Below are 21,726 nucleotides of genomic sequence, written 5' to 3'. Positions count from 1 at the left end.
AGGTATTCCCTTTAGATTCTCAAAGAATAGTGAACTCGTGAATATGAAGAAACCGCAGTTTTAAACTCTCAGATAAGGAAGTGATAAGGGTAATGGGCTTGATGAAATGCAAACCCAGCAATTGCACCTTTGATTTTATTTTACTGAAGTGAGCAGAAAGATTTTCTTGCCTGACCAGGCACAGAGAATTTAAAAAATTGAGTCAATTATTTAAAGTCGTATATATTGGAAAGTCTGTTTCAGGGCCACAGTTTAGCTTGACTGACATTAAACAGAGATTTAGCAGCATACTTTTCCTTTTTAAATTTTGTTCTGTTGTATAATTGAAGACTATATATGATGACAACAATGTTGATTTGTTTCCGAAAGAGACAAAAGCAATGATCATGTGCTGTAACTAGAGATGTGAATTGATGAGTAACTATCTGGTTAATCTCCATGTGAGCAGTTGAATGGACAACATTTTAGGCCTCTCTCTTTTTTAAACCCAGACGATAGGAGTCTTTCTCAAATCTACGCAAAGTCATAGACACTACTTTCCCCTCCTTTTTAAAAAAAAAATACTCAAATGATATGGTTCTTTCTTCACTCATCATTATACTCTGCTCATATAGTCGGGCTCCGTACGAAAGCTTTCTTTCACAGATATTTCAGACTTGTTTGTTAAAGATGACTTGTAAGTCTTGCTTACCTAATCGAAGAGTCTTAATAATGTGTAGAATTTTCAGACATGTTCTAGGCAATCAATTATTTCTATTGTTTACATATTAATGTAATTTTAGAGTAAGCAGAGGAATTTTATTCCTAGTCTACTTTACCGAAACAAGAAAAGTAAACTATAACATTAAGCTTGACTAAGGATACAGAGATTTAAAATTTATGGTAGGTCATCGATAGTCTTAAAAATGGTTTAGATGTATATGGTTCCCTTGTACATTAAACATAATTGTGGAAAAGTGAATGTCGACATTATTACAGCCATAGAATTATTCATAACTGGAAGGCACTTAGAGCTTGTCTGTTTCAACTCCACATTCTAATTTTAGATTAATTAAAAGTAATATTTATCTTATTACAGCTTAATTTATATTAGTAAGTGCTCATTATAGAAAATTTGAGAAGCACAGAAAACTGTAAAGGGGAAACATCATAGAATCTCACTACACTGAGATGCTGCAAATATTTTTTGTATGTTTCTTTCCTCTTTCTCTCCCTTCCTTCCCCCCCATTTGCAGCCACATTTCCAAATCACTATCCAGAAAGTTATCACACCGCCACTGGTAATAACTGTGAGGTGTTGTACCACATCTCTCCTGACAGTATTGGTATCATATCTGCAAATTTAATAGGTCTGAGTAGTATATTTCACAGTTGGACAAATTCTTTAACTACGGGTCATGACGCATTTTTTTTCAAGCATTTAGCCATTGGAATCACCTCTTTCATGACTTTCTGGTTATGTTTGTTCTCCAGTCGCCTATTGGAACCTTAGTATTTTTGTGATTAAATTTGTAACTTGTTGTATGCATTGCATGCATTTTGCTAAAATTGCAAACATCTCAGTTGAGAGTGTATTTTATTGTCTAAGCAATCATGTCCTCTTTCATTGTTCTTTATAAAACACTTCTTAGCAACCATCACTTTGTAGTCTTTCAAAATTTTGTATTCTTAAAAATAATTTTATGTTCCAAACTTGAGATTTTAGTATGTTTAAGCTATACATTGAGTTGTGAGGAATCGATGTCTTCTCTCTGCGTACCCAGGAACATGGGTACTTCTGATGATATATTCAGATTTTCTTTTACAATGTTTAGACATATGGTAGAAAAAAAAAAAAAAGACATTTTCTCAATAAAGTACCTAGAAAAAAGGTCAATAGTTTTCAAGCTTTTGTAAAAACTACACATTTTATTGAAAAATTATTATTGGTATATTGAAAGAACTATTGATTTTTGTGTGTCTGGTGTATATCCACTTTCATATGAATTAGAAGAGGTTTTTCAGCTTATTTATGTAGATTCTCTAGATATACAGCCACATCAGTCATTAATAATGATACTATTGTCTCTTCCTAATTATTGTCATCTGTTTTGAGTTTCATTGTAGCATCCAGAACAATGCTAAGACAGAATGATGATTATAACCTTCCTTTAATGAAGGTGCGTCTCATTGACTTAATAACAGCAATGACTTTTGGTGTGAGATTGCTACTCTGTCTCATGTTTTTACTCTTAGATTTTTTAAAGCTTATAAAATCAAGAATAATGATTGGACTTTATTAAATATCTTTTTCAACCAAAAATTGAGGCGACTACAAGGTTTTTCTTGTTTGAGTTAATAATATATTTCAGTGCTAAAATTCTTAATATTAAAACATCCAAGCATTTGTTCTTGATTTTAGTGGACTACAAATTTGTTAGTATTTCAGTTAGGATTTTTTTATATACGTATGGAAATAGATGAGACTTATCTCTAATTTCTGTTTTGTTCATTATCAAACTTTGGTTATGAAGATTATGGTGGATTCATAAAATAAATTGCTCAACTTACTTTTTTTCCTAGGTGTTGAAAAAGCATATAAATGTCTAGAATCATCTAGCGTGTTAAAGGTTGAAATAATTCACTCATGTGCCCAGAGACACTAGAAATGGTCTTTCCACATGCATTCTTTGTTTATAGATATATTCACTTTTTCTACTTCCTTTTAATTGAGTTTGGCTATTTTATATTGCTCCAGGGTAACCTCCATTTCTTTGAAATAAATCAGATTATTAACATGAAGTTATACAAAGTATTCTACATTTGTTTTTTCAACTTTTCCTTTACTGTTTTTGATTTTTTTTCTTAACGTGGTATTTCTATTTTTTAACTATTCCCTAAGAAGCAAACTTGGTACTAATATATACTAACTTTAACTTTTTCCTGCACTCATTTATTAATTCTTTCTTTTCTATTCACAAATTGATTATATTCTGGTTAACCTATCTTTAATATTTTAAATATCTGCTTCTTGAATAAATTATACTAGTATTTTTCTATTAAAAAAAAATCATAGCATTCTAAAGTTTTAAATATGCCTTTGGTGGCCTCTTCATAGTTCTATTTTGTAATATTTTTCTTTTTCTTTTTTATCTGTTTGAATAATTTTTTAATATACAAGAATATTTTTTGTATTACATGAACAAATTAATTTATAGTATTAGTTTTATAATTAGATAGTCTGGCCTCTATAATTATAGAATTGAGATTTATTTTGGCCAAGTTTAAGGTCAATTTGCCAAATTTCTATTGACAGTTTTTGGTAGAATACAAAGATTGATTTAGCTTGATTAAAATTAAGGTATATGAATACTGTCTCTTGTAATCTACGTGATCTATCATATATTGATGTTGGTGTATTGATATATATTATTTGTAGTAAACTACAGAATGTTTTTAACATTTTGCCCATTTTCAAAAGATAATTTAAATTTTTTATATTAATTTATCTCATTTACAAAAAGATACTTAGATGTATAACTACTTTAATACTATTCAGTGTTCAGTCTCAGCTTTTTCTTTATGCTGTTCTGCATATTTTTGGCCCTTTAATTTTGATTAACTTCTTGGTCATATGAAATACATTCTGCAGTATATTTTTCAAGCAATCTATGTGAAAACTATTTTTTCAGTTTCATAGCATGTCTGAAAAATATCTTTCCTTCCTATTTGTGAATAAATACCTAGTTTGGTGTAAGAAACTCTCTGGTTTCTTATCCAACTCTATAGACCTCGCTCCGTTTTCTTCTGGAATCTAGTCTGATGGAGGAGAAATAAGAGGTGAATATAATGTCTCTTCTATTGTTGAAAACCAGGATTTTTTCCCTAGATCTTTGAAATTTAACATTTTTGTCAAGTTTTATATTCTCTTCCTGGGATGAGGGGGAACTCTTTTGATCTACAGATGCAGTTATTTTTTTTAGCTCAGGGAATTTCTTTTTCATCTCTAAATATATATATACACACAAAAACACACACATACATATATATGTATATATATATATATATATACTTAGTTTCTTTGCTACTTTTCCCTCCATTTTATCGTCTACTCCGAATCTTTTTGTCTTTTTCTTTGCATTCTGAGGTAACTTCTTTAGTTTTTCCTTGAGTAGGAGCTACATATATGTAAAGTCTTCTCTTCAAGGATGCCCACCCAGAAGTGGAGTAGCTGGATTATATGGTAGTTCTATTCTCAATTTTTTGAGGACTCTCCATACTGCTTGCACCAATAATGGCTGCACCAATTTACATTCCCACAAACAGTGAGGGTTTCCTTGAGGGCATTATGCTAAGCATAGTAAGTCAGATGGAGAAAGACAAATACCTGTGATCTCACTCATATGTGGAATATAAAAACAAACAAATAAAAACAAAATACATGAACAAACCAAACCAAACCAAAACAAACACATAGATACAGAGAACTGAGTAGTGGTTTACCAGAGGGAAAGGGGCAAGGAGGTTGAAATAGGTTAAAGGGTGATAAATGGAAACTAAACGTTTGGTGGTGAGCATACTCTAGTGTATGCAGAAGTAGAAATATAATGAAATACACATGAAACTTATCTAATGTTATAAATAAATGTTACGTCAATAAATTTAAAGAAAAAGATGCCTACATTTGGGTTTTAATCCTACCCTTGCAGTTTTAGAGAGGGTCTTCAACTTTTGTGATCTCAGATTAGATCTCAGCCTTGTGTCTTTCTGTGTTATCTTGATCTCTGTTTTTTCAACAGTCTATGATTTCTGGTATATATATGAGAAAAATGAAAATATTTTTCTAAAAATTATTTTTACTGGTAGCAAATAATAGTTTTCAGAAATACGATTTCTGAAGACTTTAAAACAGTTAATATTCCCTTTTTATGCCATAGAAAAATTATTCATGAGGACAGTGAAGATTTATTGTTTCTTCATCTTCGATTGAGGAAGCATTAGTCTAGTTTTAGTGTTTTCCTAACAGATAGAAAACTTGCTCTTAGTGTCCACTTGTTGAAAACCTGTCTATCTCAGACTGAAGTCAGGGTCGTGTATCTTGAAAGCAGAATTATTCAGTAACGTCCTCCTGGACTTAGATGAGGTCCTCTTCTCCCCTGCAGGGGCTTTGCCTGCAGGACCAAGGAACTCTTCCTCAGGTCGCCTTGACAGTCTCTGGTTCTTTTCTAATCAGAAGCAGTTATGTGAAAAATTAGAATTTCTGGCATATTCTGACATTGTAGTTTCCCACCCCTGCCTTTCCATGCACATCCCAAGCGTAACATATTTGAGAGACAATATACAAACAGACAACAGCCAGACCACACAGAAAAGAGTTTTGCATCAACCAGCCCGGCGAAACCACCCTATGAGCCACAGTCACCAGCCCAGGGAGGCAGCCTGCTATCTACGAGTCAGACCTAACACAAGTCCCACCACAATCTCCAGCAACCAGTGTAGGAAGCCAGGCAATAGGCCCTGCAACAATCGGCCCCAAATGGCCAGGGCTTAATATCTGACAGCTTCCCTAATATTCACCCCTGCTTCCACCTTCCCCCGCCAATCAGAGAAAGCCAAATAGACACCCTAACCAATCACATAGGAGCCCTGCTCTTAGTTGGCCCACCTCCAGCTTCCAGGCCAACAACGTCCGATCAGGGCGCACACGGAGGCTTCCCTTTCTCCCCGCTCTTCCTCCTCTGCCTGCCCTTGAGTTTCTGCCAAACACAAGTGATGGTGGCTGACTCTCTTGTTATAACAAGCTGTGAATAAACAGCCTTTGTCTGTTCTCTTTTGGGTGGTCTTCTTGCATTTCCAAAAATGATACTGCCTACTTGCCATTAAGTTGTTTGAAGTTTTACTTCTTTTAGAAAGCCTGTTAAGGGGCCATGCTAATTTGTGTAGGGGGCATATAGCAGTGTAGTGGTGGCCACATCAGGCACGTAACTTTTACAACCTATGAAATAGTACCTGCATGGTAGGGTGAGGCAAGGTGGATGGGGATGGATACAATTCTTTATTATTTATTCTTTTTTAGGAAGGAATGTTTTATTTATTTATTTTTTATTTTTGGCCATGCTGCATGTGGCATATGGGATCTAATTCCCAGACCAGGGATCGAACACACACCCACTGCATTGCAAGTGCAGAGTCTGAACCACCACACTTCCAGGGAAGTCCCTATTTATTAATTTTTTCATTTTGAAGATCCTATAACTCCAAGCTGGTAATAGGCAGCGGGACAGTGGGTATAGGATTTGGCTTCTTCCTACTATCATCTCAGCATGACATACCATTCTATTTTAGAGAGCAACACATATCTATACCAGCAGTTTTATTGATTAGTCTATCTCCATCCTGTTACCCCTAATTTCCTAGAGAATGGCATATTAAAAAATTTTCCATATTTTTATAACTATTTATTTCAACAGCAGAAATTTAGAGATTACCAGGAATTACACACAAATGCCATCTTTTTTTTTTTACATCTTTATTGGAGTATAATTGCTTTACAATGGTGTGTTAGTTTCTGCTTTATAACAAAGTGAATCAGTTATACATATACATATGTTCCCATATCTTTTCCCTCTTGCGTCTCCTTCCCTCCCACTCTCCTTATCCAACCCCTCCAGGCGGTGACAAAGCACCGAGCTGATCTCCCTGTGCTATGCGGCTGCTTCCCACTAGCTATCTACCTTACGTTTGCTAGTGTATATATGTCCATGCCCCTCTCTCGCTTTGTCACAGCTTACCCTTCCCCCTCCCCATATCCTCAAGTCCATTCTCTAGTAGGTCTGTCTTTATTCCTTTCTTATCCCTAGGTTCTTCATGATATTTTTTTTCCTTAAATTCCATATATATGTGTTAGCATACGGTATTTGTCTTTCTCTTTCTGACTTACTTCACTCTGTATGACAGACTCTAGGTCTATCCACCTCATTACAAATAGCTCAATTTCGTTTCTTTTTATGGCTGAGTAATATTCCATTGTATATATGTGCCACATCTTCTTTATCCATTCATCCGATGATGGACGCTTAGGTTGTTTCCATCTCCGGGCTATTGTAAATAGTGCTGCAATGAACATTTTGGTACATGACTCTTTTGGAATTATGGTTTTCTCAGGAAATATGCCCAGTAGTGGGATTGCTGGGTCATATGGTAGTTCTATTTGTAGTTTTTTAAGGAACCTCCATACTGTTCTCCACAGTGGCTGTATCAATTTACATTACCACCAGCAGTGCAAGACGGTTCCCTTTTCTCCACACCCTCTCCAGCATTTATTGTTTCTAGATTTTTTGATGATGGCCATTCTGACTGGTGTGAGATATCTCATAGTTTTGATTTGCATTTCTCTAATGATTAATGATGTTGAGCATTCTTTCATGTGTTTGTTGGCAGTGTGTATATCTTCTTTGGAAAAATGTCTATTTAGGCCTTCTGCCCATTTTTGGATTGGGTTGTTTGGTTTTTTGTTATTGAGCTGCACGAGCTGCTTATAAATTTTGGAGATTAATCCCTTGTCAGTTGCTTCATTTGCAAATATCTTCTCCCATTCTGAGGGTTGTCTTTTGGTCTTCTTTATGGTTTCCTTTGCTGTACAAAAGCTTTGAAGTTTTATTAGGTCCTATTAGTTTATTTGTGTTTTTATTTCCATTTCTCTAGTAGGTGGGTCAAAAAGAATCTTGCTGTGATTTATGTCATAAGAGTGTTCTGCCTATTTTTTCTACTACGAGTTTGATAGTTTCTGGCCTTACATTTAGCTCTTTAATCCATTTTGAACTTATTTTTGTGTACGATGTTCGGGAGTGATCTAATCTCATACTTTTACATGTACCTGTCCAGTTTTCCCAGCACCACTTATTGAAGAGGCTGTCCTTTCTCCACTGTACATTCCTGCCTCCTTTATCAAAGATAAGGTGACCATATGTGCGTGGGTTTATCTCTGGGCTTTCTATCCTGTTCCATTGATCTATCTTTCTGTTTTTGTGCCAGTACCATACTGTCTTGATTACTGTAGCTTTGTAGTATAGTCTGAAGTCAGGGAGCCTGATTCCTCCAGCTCCGTTTTTCGTTCTCAAGATTGCTTTGGCTATTCGGGGTCTTTTGTGTTTCCATACAAATTGTGAAAGTTTTTGTTCTAGTTCTGTGAAAAATGCCAGTGGTAGTTTGATAGGGATTGCATTGAATCTGTAGATTGCTTTGGGTAGTAGAGTCATTTTCACAATGTTGATTCTTCCAACCCAAGAACATGGTATATCTCTCCATCTATTTGTATCATCTTTAATTTCTTGCATCAGTGTCCTATAATTTTCTGCATACAAGTCTTTCGTCCCCTTAGGTAAGTTTATTCCTAGATATTTTATTGTTTTTGTTGCAATGGTAAATGGGAGTGTTTTCTTGATTTCACTTTCACATTTTTCATCATTAGTGTATAGGAATGCCAGAGATTTCTGTGCATTCATTTTGTATCCTGCTACTTTACCAAATTCATTGATTAGCTCTAGTAGTTTTCTGGTAGCATCTTTAGGATTCTCTATGTATAGTATCATGTCATCTGCAAACAGTGACAGCTTTACTTCTTCTTTTCCGATTTGGATTCCTTTTATTTCCTTTTCTTCTCTGATTGCTGTGGCTAAAACTTCCAAAACTATGTTGAATAAGAGTGGTGAGAGTGGGCAACCTTGTCTTGTTCCTGACCTTAGTGGAAATGCTTTCAGTTTTTCGCCATTGAGGATGATGTTGGCTGTGGGCTTGTCATATACGGCCTTTATTATATTGAGGAAAGTTCCCTCTACACCTACTTTCTGCAGGGTTTTTATCATAAATGGGTGTTGAATTTTGTCAAAAGCTTTCTCTGCATCTATTGAGATGATCATATGGTTTTTCTCCTTCAATTTGTTAATATGGTTAATCACATTGATAGATTTGCGTATATTGAAGAATCCTTGCATTCCTGGAATAAACCCCACTTGATCATGGTGTATGATCCTTTTAATGTGCTGTTGGATTCTGTTTGCTAGTATTTTGTTGAGGATTTTTGCATCTATGTTCATCAGTGATATTGGCCTGTAGTTTTCTTTCTTTGTGACATCCTTGTCTGGTTTTGGTATCAAGGTGATGGTGGCCTCGTAGAATGAGTTTGGGAGTGTTCCTCCCTCTGCTATATTTTGGAAGAGTTTGAGAAGGATAGGTGTTAGCTCTTCTCTAAATGTTTGATAGAATTCGCCTGTGAAGCCATCTGGTCCTGGGCTTTTGTTTGTTGGAAGATTTTTAATCACAGTTTCAATTTCAGTGTTTGTGATTGGTCTGTTCATATTTTCTATTTCTTCCTGATTCAGTCTTGGCAGTTTGTGCATTTCTAAGAATTTGTCCATTTCTTCCAGGTTGTCCATTTTATTGGCATAGAGTTGCTTCTAGTCATCTCTCATGAGCCTTTGCATTTCTGCAGTGTCAGCTGTTGCTTCTCCGTTTTCATTTCTGATTCTATTGATTTGAGTCTTCTCCCTTTTTTTCTTGATGAGTCTGGCTAATGGCTTATCAATTTTGTTGATCTTCTCAAAGAACCAGCTTTTAGTTTTATTGATCTTTGCTATCGTTACCTTCGTTTCTTTTTCATTTATTTCTGATCTGATTTTTATGATTTCTTTCCTTCTGCTAACATTGGGGTTTTTTTGTTTTTCTTTCTCTAATTGCTTTAGGTGCAAGGTTAGGTTGTTTATTCGAGATGTTTCCTGCTTCTTAAGGTAGGATTGTATTGCTATAAACTTCCCTCTTAGAACTGCTTTTGCTGCATCCCATAGATTTTGGGTCGTCGTGTCTCCATTGTCATTTGTTTCTAGGTATTTTTTGATTTCCTGTTTGATTTCTCAGTGATCACTTCGTTATTAAGTAGTGTATTGTTTAGCCTCCATGTGTTTGTTATTTTACAGATCTTTTCCTGTAATTGATATCTAGTCTCATAGCGTTGTGGTCAGAAAAGATACTTGATACAATTTCAGTTTTCTTAAATTTACCAAGGCTTGATTTGTGACCCAAGATATGATCTATCCTGGAGAATATTCCATGAGCACTTGAGAAAAATGTGTATTCTGTTGTTTTTGGATGGAATGTCCTATAAATATCAATTAAGTCCATCCTGTTTAATGTATCATTTAAAGCTTGTGTTTCCTTATTTATTTTCATTTTGGATGATCTGTCCATTGGTGAAAGTGGGGTGTTGAAGTCCCCTACTATGAATGTGTTACTGTCGATTTCCCCTTTTATGGCTGTCAGTATTTGCCTTATGTATTGAGGTGCTCCTGTGTTGGGTGCATAAATATTTACAATTGTTATGTCTTCTTCTTGGATCCATCCCTTGATCATTATGTAGTGTCCTTCTTTGTCTCTTCTAATAGTCTTTATTTTAAAGTCTATTTTGTCTGATTTGAGAATTGCTACTCCAGCTTTCTTTTGGTTTCAGCTGCATGAAATATTTTTTTCCATCCCCTCACTTTCAATCTGTATGTGTCTCTAGGTCTGAAGTGGGTCTCTTTTAGACAGCAAATATATGGGTCTTGTTTTTGTATCCATTCAGCCAATCTGTGTCTTTTGGTGGAAGCATTTAGTCCATTTACATTCAAGGTAATTATCCACATGTATGTTCCTATTCCCATTTTCTTAATTGTTTTGGGTTCATTATTGTAGGTCTTTTCCTTCTCTTGTGTTTCTTGCCTAGAGAAGTTCCTTTAGCAGTTGTTGTAAAGCTGGTTTGGTGGTGCTGAACTCTCTCAGCTTTTGCTTGTCTCTAAAGGTTTTAATTTCTCCAACAAATCTGAATGACATCCTTGCTGGGTAGAGTAATCTTGGTTGCAGGTTTTTCTCCTTCATCACTTTAAATATGTCCTGCCAGTCCCTTCTGGCTTGCAGAGTTTCTGCTGAAAGTTCAGCTGTTAACCTTATGGGGATTCCCTTGTGTGTTGTTTGTTGTTTTTCCCTTGCTGCTTTTAATATGTTTTCTTTGTATTTAATTTTTGACTGTTTGATTAATATGTGTCTTGGCGTATTTCTCCTTGGATTTATCCTGTATGGGACTCTCTGTGCTTCCTGGACTTGATTAACTATTTCCTTTCCCATATTAGGGAAGTTTTCAACCATAATCTCTTTAAATATTTTCTCAGTCCCTTTGTTTTTCTCTTCTTCTTCTGGAATCCCTATGATTCGAATGTTGGTGCATTTGATGTTGTCCCAGAGGTCTCTGAGACTGTCCTCAGTTCTTTTCATTTTTTTTCCTTTATTCTGCTCTGCAGTAGTTATTTCCACTATTTTATCTTCCAGATCACTTATCTGTTCTTCTGCCTCAGTTATTCTGCTATTTATCCCATCTAGAGTATTTTTCATTTCATTTATTGTACTGTTCATCATTGTTTGTTTCATCTTTAGTTCTCCTAGGTGCTTGTTACATGTTTCTTGCATTTTGTCTATTCTATTTCCAAGATTTTGGATCATCTTTACTATCATTATTCTGAATTCTTTTTCATGTATACTGCCTATTTCCTCTTCATTTGTTAGGTCTGGTGGGTTTTTATCTTGCTCCTTTATCTGCTGTGTGTTTTTCTGTCTTCTTATTTTGCTTATCTTACTGTGTTTGGGGGTCTCCTTTTTGCAGGCTGCAGGTTCATAGTTCCCGTTGTTTTTGGTGTCTGTCCCCAGTGTCTAAGGTTGGTTCAGTGGGTCATTTAGGCTTCCTGGTGGAGGGGACTAGTGCCTGTGTTCTGGTGGATGAGGCTGGATCTTGTCTTTCTGGTGGGCAGGTCCACGTCTGGTGGTGTGTTTTGGGGTGTCTGTGGACTTATTATGATTCTAGGCAGACTCTCTGCTAATGGGTGGGGTTGTGTTCCTGTCTTGTTAGTTGTTTGGCATAGGATGTCCTGCACTGTAGCTTGCCGGTCGTTGAATGGAGCTGGGTGCTGGCGTTGAGATGGAGATCTCTGGGAGATTTTCGCCGTTTGATATTATGTGGTGCTGGGAGGTCTCTTGTGGACCCGTGTCCTGAAGTTGGCTCTCACTCCTCAGAGGCACAGCACTGACTCCTGGCTGCTGCACCAAGAGCCTTTCATCCACACGGCTCAGAATAAAAGGGAGAAAAAGTAGAAAGAGAGAATTAGTAGTAGTAGAAAGAGAGAAAGAAAGAAAGAGCGGAGGGAGGGAGGGAGTAAGGAAGGAAGGAAAGAAAAACAGATAAAGTAAAATATCGTAAAGTAATATAAAATATAATAAAGTTGTTAAAATAAAAAAATAAGAGAAAAAAAGAAAAAAAATTAAAAAACCAAAAAAAAAACCGGACGGATAGAGCCCTAGTACAAATGGTGGAAGCAAAGCTATACAGACAAAATCTCTCACGGAAGCATACACATACACACTCACAAAAAGAGGAAAAGGGGAAAATATCATAAATCTTGCTCTCAGTCCACCTCCTCAATTTGGGATGATTCGTTGTCTAAAGGAGGGAAGGAAGGAAAGAAAGAAAGAAAGAAGGTTAAGTAAAATAAAGTTATTAAAATAAAAAATAATTATTAAAAAATTTTTTTAAAAAATGGATAGAACCCTAGGACAAATGGTGGAAGCAAAGCTATACAGACAAAATCTCACGCAGAAGCATACACATACACACTCATAAAAAGAGGAAAAGGGGAAAAAATAATAAATCTTGCTTTCGAAGTTCACCTCCTTAATTTGGAATGATGCGTTGTCTATTCATGTATTCCACAGGTGCAGGGTACATCAGGTTGATTGTGGAGCTTTAATCCGCTGCTTCTGAGGCTGCTGGGAGAGATTTCCTTTTCTCTTCTTTGTTCGCACAGCTCTCGGGGCTCAGCTTTGGATGTGGCCCCGCCTCTGCGTGTAGGTCGCCGGAGGGCGTCTGTTCTTCGCTCAGACAGGACGGGGTTAAAGGAGCCTCTGATTCGGGATCTCTTGCTCGCTCAGGCCCGGGGGAGGGCGGGGCACGGAGTGCGGGGCGGGCCTGCGGCGGCAGAGGCCGGCGTGACGTTGCGCCGGCGTGACGCTGCACCAGCCTGAGGCGCGCCTTGCGTTCTCCTGGGGAACTTGTCCCTGGATCCCGGGACCCTGGCAGTGGTGGGTTTCACAGGCTCCTGGAGGTGGGGTGGGGATAGTTACCTGTGCTTGCACACAGGATTCTTGGTGGCAGCCCCAGCAGCCTTAACGTTTCATGCCTGTCTCTGGGGTCCCAGATGATAGCTGTGGCTTGCACCCAACTCTGGAGCTCATTTAGGCAGTGCTCTGCCCTCTGTGGGCAGACAGGCAGGTCCAGACTTTTCCCCGGACTCCCTCCCGGCTAGCCGTGGCGCACTAACCCCCTGCAGGCTGTGTTCACGCCGCCAACCCCAGTCCTCTCCCTGCGCTCCGACCGAAGCCCGAGCCTCAGCTCCCAGCCCCGCCCGCCCCGGCGGGTGAGCAGACAAGCCTCTCGGGCTGGTGAGCGCCGGTCGGCACCGATCCTCTGTGCAGGAATCTCACCGCTTTGCCCCCCGCACGCCTGTGGCTGCGCTGTCCTCCGCGGCGCCGAAGCTCCCCCCTCCGCCACCCGCAGTCTCCGCCCGCGAAGGGGCTTCTAGTGTGTGGAATCGTTTCATCCTTCACGGCTCCCTCACGCTGGTGCAGGTACCGTCCCTATCCTTTTGTCTCTGTTTATTCTTTTTTCTTTTGCCCTACCCAGGTACGTGGGGGGGTTTCTTGCCTTTTGGGAGGTCTGAGGTCTTCTGCCAGCGTTCAGTAGGTGTTCTGTAGGAGTTGTTCCACGTGTAGATGTATTTCTGGTGTATCTGTGGGGAGGAAGGTGATCTCCGCGTCTTACTCTTCCACCATCTTCCCGCAACAAATGCCATCTTAACCAGTAAATCAAGCCCAATCCACCCATTTTAGAGATGTAGAAACTGGGGCTTACCTCTCTGGTTTCCTTATGTATTATATCCTTTGCTTTGTTTTCATTTATTTTTCTATAGCCCATCAGAGTCCTTAGCCAACCCTTTGGAATAAATTTAGAAAAATCACATCTGCACGTAATATAGCTGTATCATCTTGGACGAGTTACTCAGTCTTCTTAGGCCTCAATTTTGTAATAAAAACAAGTTGATAATAGGATTGTCAGGGCATTGAATATGTCAGAAACCATTTTAGGTATTTTTACATGCATAATTATATATCTTCTCAGAAACCTTATGAGGCAGAAACTATTGGCATCCCTAATTTACAGATGAGAAAACTAAGGTTTAGAGAAGTTTGTCCAAGCTCATAAAATCTAGTGAGTGGTAGAGCTAGGATTTGAAACCTGGTAGATGCAGTCTTAAATCTGGACTCACTTTTTTAAACCACAACACAGGTTTTTAATCCACAGATTCTTCTGGTGCTAAATTTAGCTACACCTGAATTTTAAAGATGCTGTGGAATGAGGCCAGGTAGGTGCAAATGACATAGGACCCTGGGGTCCCCAGGATTGAGAGTGACTAAGATTTCAGTAGTCCTGTAGGGCAAAGTGTCCACGATGGGTGACATGGATCAGCAACGTGGCCCAATGGGATAGTACAGGGGCCTAGATTTAAATGGTGGCATGACCTTGGGATATATTTAGTTCTGTAATTTCCTTGGGAATGTTTCATTCCAAAACAACTCTGTGGTTTAAGACATTTCCAGTCACTTTCGGGAGGAATCTGGTAGGTCAGGGAATTTGAGATTTCATCAGATCCAACACAGACAATCTTAGGGCATGATAGGCTTATGAAGCAATTTATGCTTTCCACGGAAAGCCCGGGAATCCTGCAACTTTCTGGAGTTTGATGATGTAGTGAGGTCAGCTTTATGGGACTGTCTGTGTAGTATTTGGAGGCCATAGTAAGTGACATAAATTGAAACAAGTCAGCAATGGACATTTACTGTTCCTTCATCGGTCCAATATTTGATTTCCCTGCCTGTGTTCAGGAATCCCCCATCTTATGGCCATTTGTAGAAGAGTCAGCCTCCCACTGTAGAAGGAAAAATGTCAAACACACACTTCACCGACCTCTTTTGCTGTTAGGAGCATTGAATCAAGACTTCATTGTACATCGTCAGGACCATGGAGGGTCCTTTTTGGTGTGTGGCGTTTTGAACAAGATCAGGTCTCCTGGGCAGAAGTGGCAGCAGGGTGCACAGTTGTCTCCACCGACAGCATCCACTTCAAGCTATGGAGTTATGTGCTCTGTGGGAAGCAGAGGATGCAAGTGATCACTCAGTTCAACCACCCAGCATCTAATGCTGTGCTTCAGACAGAGCCTGCCCTGCAGACCTGGTCGATCAGAATCACAGAAAGGCGGTTGTCTTCTGCCTTTCTCTCCTAATGCCTGGTTCACTCTTTTGAGGAGTCTTCTTTTAGTTCATGACTGTAATCCTTAGTCTGAAACTCTTTTTATTGTCCCATATTTTACAGCTGCCTCTCAAATTTCTTTTCAGCTGTGTATTCAGGCAACTAGGTGTATAGGAATTATTTGGCCCATAACTTTCCTTAGCATTCTTTCAGGTACTTATCATTTCAGAACTTTTACCCACCACTTATTTTCCAAGCCCAAATCTTCCAAGCATGGCTCTTCTGTGGGAACAGGGGAGACCCAACCTTTGTCCATCCTGAAGGATACAGTTTGAGGTGCAGGGAGTTTACATAAAATTAAGAGTGTAGACTTCAGAACTAGAAAAGACTTGGTGTCCAGGCTCACAGTATTAGTGACAGTGTGGACCAATGACATCTGAGTTTTGGTTTCCCAATCTTAGCAAGACATCAGAGTGCTGCTGGGAAGACTGAACATGGTCTACATGGGAAACACTCAGCCCAGTGTTGAGCACACAGGCCCTCCTATGACCCTTGTGCTCAGAACTCAGAGTTGATGAAGGCGAGACACTGCTCTGGATTAGGGAGAGTCCTAGGTTATACTTCTCTTTATGGTTACCAAGCAGAGATCACCTTCTACAAGGGTGTGTATTTAATTCACTTCACTTACTTTTCTGAACCTGGCAACACAGATTTTTGAATCTGTTCCCTTCCTCCATCACCATTTCCCCCACCTCTTCATTTTTAAGGCAGATGCAATCTAGCTGGGTATTTTAGTCCATCCTTTCTCATTATCAAACTATAAATAGCAATTCTAATGTGCACTTAAGCCAATACACTCAAGAAATAATGGACATATGTAATGTTAAAAAGATATAAATACACAAGTGCAAATGGCAACACCTGTGTAAGCCAACCCTCACGGCAAGAGGTACCAGGGATTCAGATGCTGGTAATTTCCCTTCTCTAATAACCTTCCTAGCTGTCCAGTTAAGAGATGGATTATCACCATGTCAAGGTAAAATCCCTACCCTGATAGGGTCATCTTGCGCGGATGCTTCCCTCTTCTCTTTCTCATCTTTGATGTATTAAATATTTCTCCAAGCTTCCCTAAAACGGGTTGAACAGGGCATTTTGGGGGATGGAGCCTCTGAGAATCACATTAAGCAATATGTATCTGTGCCACATTGGAAAGATGTCCATTCCTTTCTCTTTGTCTCTACCCTCACCCTCCCCTGCCCCCACCCACCCTGGAAAACTCACAAAGTGAGAGACCAGGGAAATTGGGGAGCGCTTGGAGGGGAAGAACAAACATTTACTGAAGTTCTGTGGGCCGAGCACTGTACTAGTTAATGTACTTACAGTATCTGAGTTGAAGTTCGCTGTAATCCAGTGAGGAAAGGATTATATCATTGGATGAGGAAACTGAAGGTCAGAAAGGTTATGTAATTTGCTTCCTGTCAAATAGCTAATAGACGAAATACCGTGATGATTCACACTCAAATTGGCCTGACACCAAGAGGGATCGTGTCATTATACCATCCTGTGTCTTGCAGTTTAGTTTCTATTCAAGAGTCCCTATTGAGTCTCTAAGTCTCTACTTGTTCCCAGTTCAAAAGTAAGACAAATAGGAAGGGATAGTATATGGGGCTAGGAAGGTCTAGAATACAAATTACTCTCCATCACTTTCTATCAGGGGTGGAATTCAAGACTACCCTGGGGTAGTTTTGTTTGCTGCATAAACCTGGAAGGTCTTTCCTACCTTGTCTGAGGTGGTAGAGCACGGTTTCCCACTGACGGATTGAAATGATGAGGTTAAGCTATTATCAGGTGAAACCACCTGCAGCCCTGATTTCAAAATACTTCTGCTTTCAAATGACTTCTCTGGAGGAAAAGGGGCTCTAAATCCCCTAAATAAATAATAATAAATGTTCTGGTCTGTGTATGTATCACAGGAAGATTACTTTGGCATGCTGGCACTTAGCAAATGAGAAATGTCAAAACAAACTGCTTAATCCATATTGGATCATGACAAATTGATTTGGAAATCCTGTTCTCCCCTATCAGGTGCTGCTTCTGAGATGGATTGTTTCACATTTTTTATACCGGCTTTGAGGCCTTTGAGTTGTGTTATTGAGAATAGAAAGGCAATTTAGCAGTTCTGGGAGGTATATGACAGAATGTTTTTAAAAAAGTTTTTATCATCCTTTTCCTGAATTGATATTTTCTATCACCCCTGTACAGAGTCATGGTTACATCCACTTTTTGTTCAGGGGAAAATTCTCTCTTAAGTATCTGTAACCATTTCCATCATCTTCCATTTACTTTTATTTCATTCAGACTATCTATAAAGAAAGTATCTGCTTTAAGGTTATGCAGAATCCTAATGACTTTGCTGGTTATCATCATTCAATTACTGGTGAAGAGATTCCTAACAAATTATTGTATTGGAAACAAACTTGTGAGAAACTATTTCCAGCTCTATCAAATTAAGACTTTTAAGTTAATGTTTATGGCCATACTTTTAGTTATTTTCTTATATTATTCTTAATCAGTCACTGTCTCATAAAGTTAATATATAAAACATATAAACATATAAAACATACTCTTTTTGTGTCATCAAATCCCCACCAGAAACTCACAACAACACATTAAGGTAGATGCTATTATTATCTGCATATTAGAAATGGGGAAGAATACACAGCTCCAATAACTTGACCCAGAGTCATAGGTGATGCGTGATACACCTAGATTTGAACCTAGGCCATCTGATCAAGGACTTCGTGTCGTATTTTCTTAATACATGAAGGAAGGAAGCTCTAAATTCTATTTTCCAAGTGAAGATTTTAGACAACTGTATTTCTTTTTCCTTTTTTTTTTTTTTTTGGTCAATTTAATATAAACTCAGAGCATTATAAATACTTGGCATGTATTGTTATTTCTTGGTGATGTTGTCACTTCAAGGGTGCACAAGGGGAGTCACTAAATCAAAGCCCCATGGCCAGTGGCAGGCAGTGTCAATCAGTGGGCCTGGATGCTACTGACTAAGGTGTCTGGGGTCTCCTCCAGTTCTTCTGACGCCCAGATAATCGGTTAGGAAGCACCGACCAGCATGTCAGCTACTGTACTTTCACTCCGGCTTCAGCAAAGGCTCAGCTCTCTCTGCTGTGTCCCTAACTGTGAGAGGAGTCCCGGGATGGGTACACCCAGTGAAGCCCTCACACCAGGGCTGGGAAGGCAGGGCCACCACCGACCACATGAGGAATCATAAGAATGATGCTGTCTGCTGGAGGTTGTAAACTGCTGACCACAGGCCAGATAGGGCACGTAAATGGAGCAGATCCACCCCTGGAGTTTCCAGGGTTTTTTTTTTTTTTTCTTGCGTTATGCGGGCCTCTCCCTGTTGTGGCCTCTCCCATTTGCGGAGCACAGGCTCCGGACGCGCAGGCTCAGTGGCCATGGCTCACGGGCCCAGCCGCTCCGCGGCATGTGGGATCTTCCCGAAACGGGGCACGAACCCGCGTCTCCTGCATCGGCAGGCGGACTCTCAAGCACTGCGCCACCAGGGAAGCCCTTGCCACCAGGGAAGCCCTCCAGGTTTTTGAGAAAAGAAATCCTGTATCTTCTCATGCTAATTTGATTTGAGTCGCTAAAAATTGTAATCCCCAGAGTCCTGACTACTCCTGGTTGAGAGATTAATGACAAGGTTTATAGAGGTTTTGCTCTGTTCCTATAGCGTCACCTTACCTTGCTTGGTATCCTCAAGACAACTTCAGTAAAAATCTACGTTACTGTCCAAGGCTTTTGGAGCTAGATTTGCATCTCTTCTGAACGATCTGTAAGGATGAAGCAAAAAGCTTATTCAGGTGGCAGAGGTTAAGGAGTGTTTTCTGTATTAGTGGTCTGTGGGCCCTAGTTCAGCCAGCTGGAAATAACTAACAAATTATTAACCCTTGCAGCAAATATCTTTTCCTAGACTATTTTCCAGTCTTCTTCCTGAGGGATTTGAGGGGCTTATAAGATTGAACATCATGGAAAGAAGGACAGTTGGGTTGAAAAATAAGATCAGAGGGAGTAGATGTTTCCAGATGGTAGAAATGTGTTCTTATTTATAACTAATTGTTGAATTTAGCTTTATGTTTCCTGGCAGCTATAGACAAAAAGGAAAGATTTGGGGTTTTCAGGTTATTTTTTCCTGACAAAATCAGTCCTAGAAGTTCATTCAAAGACAAAATTTAATCTGGAGCTAGAGCTGATAGGAATATAATACAGAACTCCCTCTACCCAGCTCACTGGATTGTGCTATGTACAGGTGTTGTGTGCTGTGTTCATCAAGAATTTAAAACTATGTTCACACACAAACGACACACTGATGTACACAGCAGCTTTATTCATAGTTGCCAAAACTTGGAAGCAATCAAGATGACCTCCGGTAGGTGAATGGGTAGATAAACTGGAAGAGACTAAATGGAAGGCTCCGACAGGGTCTTTCAGTTCAAAGGGTGTGGGAAACGTTCCTTCCCTGTCTTGAGGTAAAAACAAAAAGATACATACATGCTTTGCTACTGGGAGATTTGGGTCACTCATAGGAAGAGCTTAGATGCAAGGAAGAGGCAGCTCTGTGGGGAGCTCTGAGGCTGAGATGACCCTTCAGAGCTGTCCTGAGTTGGAAGAAGGGGCCTGGGTTCCTTCTTCAATCAAAGCAATTCCCAAAGAGGGCTGACACCTGAGGTTCTGTCTGCCTGCAACACCTCAGCACCTGTAGGAAAAGTCCTACATTCCTGAAGGGAGTGCTGGGCTTCCTATCTTAGCCTCTGTGACAAAAAGGATAATCTCCTCAAATATAGTTTTGCAAAACAAAACAAATCTAAAAACTTCTTTACTTTTTTTAAACTTTATATTTTATATTGGAGTATAGCTAACAACTTCTCTAAATGAGCCACTGTTATATCTAACATGTTATAAATGCTGGTGTCACTGAGTCCAAGCTTATTATACTGCTTGCTGCAGGACAGGACAGTGAATTGAGAGACCGGTTGATGGGGCAAGGAATACTGACTTTATTCGGAAATCCAGCAGACAGAGAAGATGGTGGACTAGTGTCCCAAAGAATTGTCTTCCCTGAGTTAGAATTCAGATTTCTTTTATACTAAAAGGGGTTGGGGTGTGGTTCGTTGTTGCAGAGTTCTTGGTGTCAGAATCCTTTGCTCTTGGCATCTGCCCATGTAGGTCAGGTCAAGATGTGCCTGCAAACCCCCAACAAGACAAATGTTATTCTCTGTTCTGCAACTTTTTATCTCTATATGAATGGAAAAGCATAATACTGTTAAACGTCAGAGCCTTGAGAATAGGCTATCGTGTATACTTCAGGCTAGAGGCAATATTCTTCTAGCAAAAGCAATAGGATGCAAAGGTTAAAGTAAAAGAAACAGATCCAATATGGAGTCAGATTTGTTCTTCCCTCTTACACTGGGGGTTGTGTCATAGGCACATAGACTGGGAGGCAGTTCTTTTCAGGATTCTCCTATAGCTGTTGGGCAAGTCTCACACCTTTAAAAGCAGGAACCCTTTGTCACGCTGATCTTTTATTTTTATAGGACAATAATCACTCCTCCCCACCCCAAGTTGTATAATTCTTTAAATAGCTGTCATTCTTACCTCACAACTAGACTGTAAATTCCACAGAGTCTAGAATCCTTGCTTTAAATATTTCATTGCTTAAAAAATTTAACCCAGGGCTGAACACAAAGTAGTTGCTCAATAAGGTAAGGTGAATAAATGCATGGTTAGAGTATTGAGGATCATGTAAAAATAGTAACATAAATTAACATCAAGAAATAATTTGGTCCCTACCCTCAAAATATTTCTAAGAGCTAAACAACTCTCAGTAGCTTTCCTGCTACAGCTCTGATCTAAGCCACTGTTATCAATCCTGGGAGGCTTCCCAAGTGATTTCCTGCTTTGTTTAACATCCTTGGTCCCCTTCAATGTTCTCAACAGAGCATTGGGTACCATCCTGTTGAAATGTAAGTCAGATAATATCACTCCTCTACTGAACACCTCCAGTGGCTCCTGATTTATTTCAGAGCAAAAGATAATGTCCTCACGATGGCCTACAAAGCCCTACACAATCAGTACCTCTCCCGCTCTGACCTCGACTCCACCACTCTCCCCACCCTCATTCTTCATGGCCTCCTTGCTGTTTCTACCCCAGGGCCTTTGCACTGGCTGCTTCATCTGCCTGGAATGCTTTCCCCCTACATATCCACATAGCTTCTTCCTCACTTTTCTTAAAATACTTTCTCACTTGAGCAAATGACCTTTGAAACATAAAATTTCAACATTTGAGA

This window comes from Lipotes vexillifer, unplaced genomic scaffold, assembly GCF_000442215.2.
Source record: "Lipotes vexillifer unplaced genomic scaffold, Lipotes_vexillifer_v1.1 scaffold655, whole genome shotgun sequence".
Lineage (NCBI taxonomy): Eukaryota > Metazoa > Chordata > Mammalia > Artiodactyla > Lipotidae > Lipotes > Lipotes vexillifer.
Note: the sequence above shows the minus strand (reverse complement) of the source record.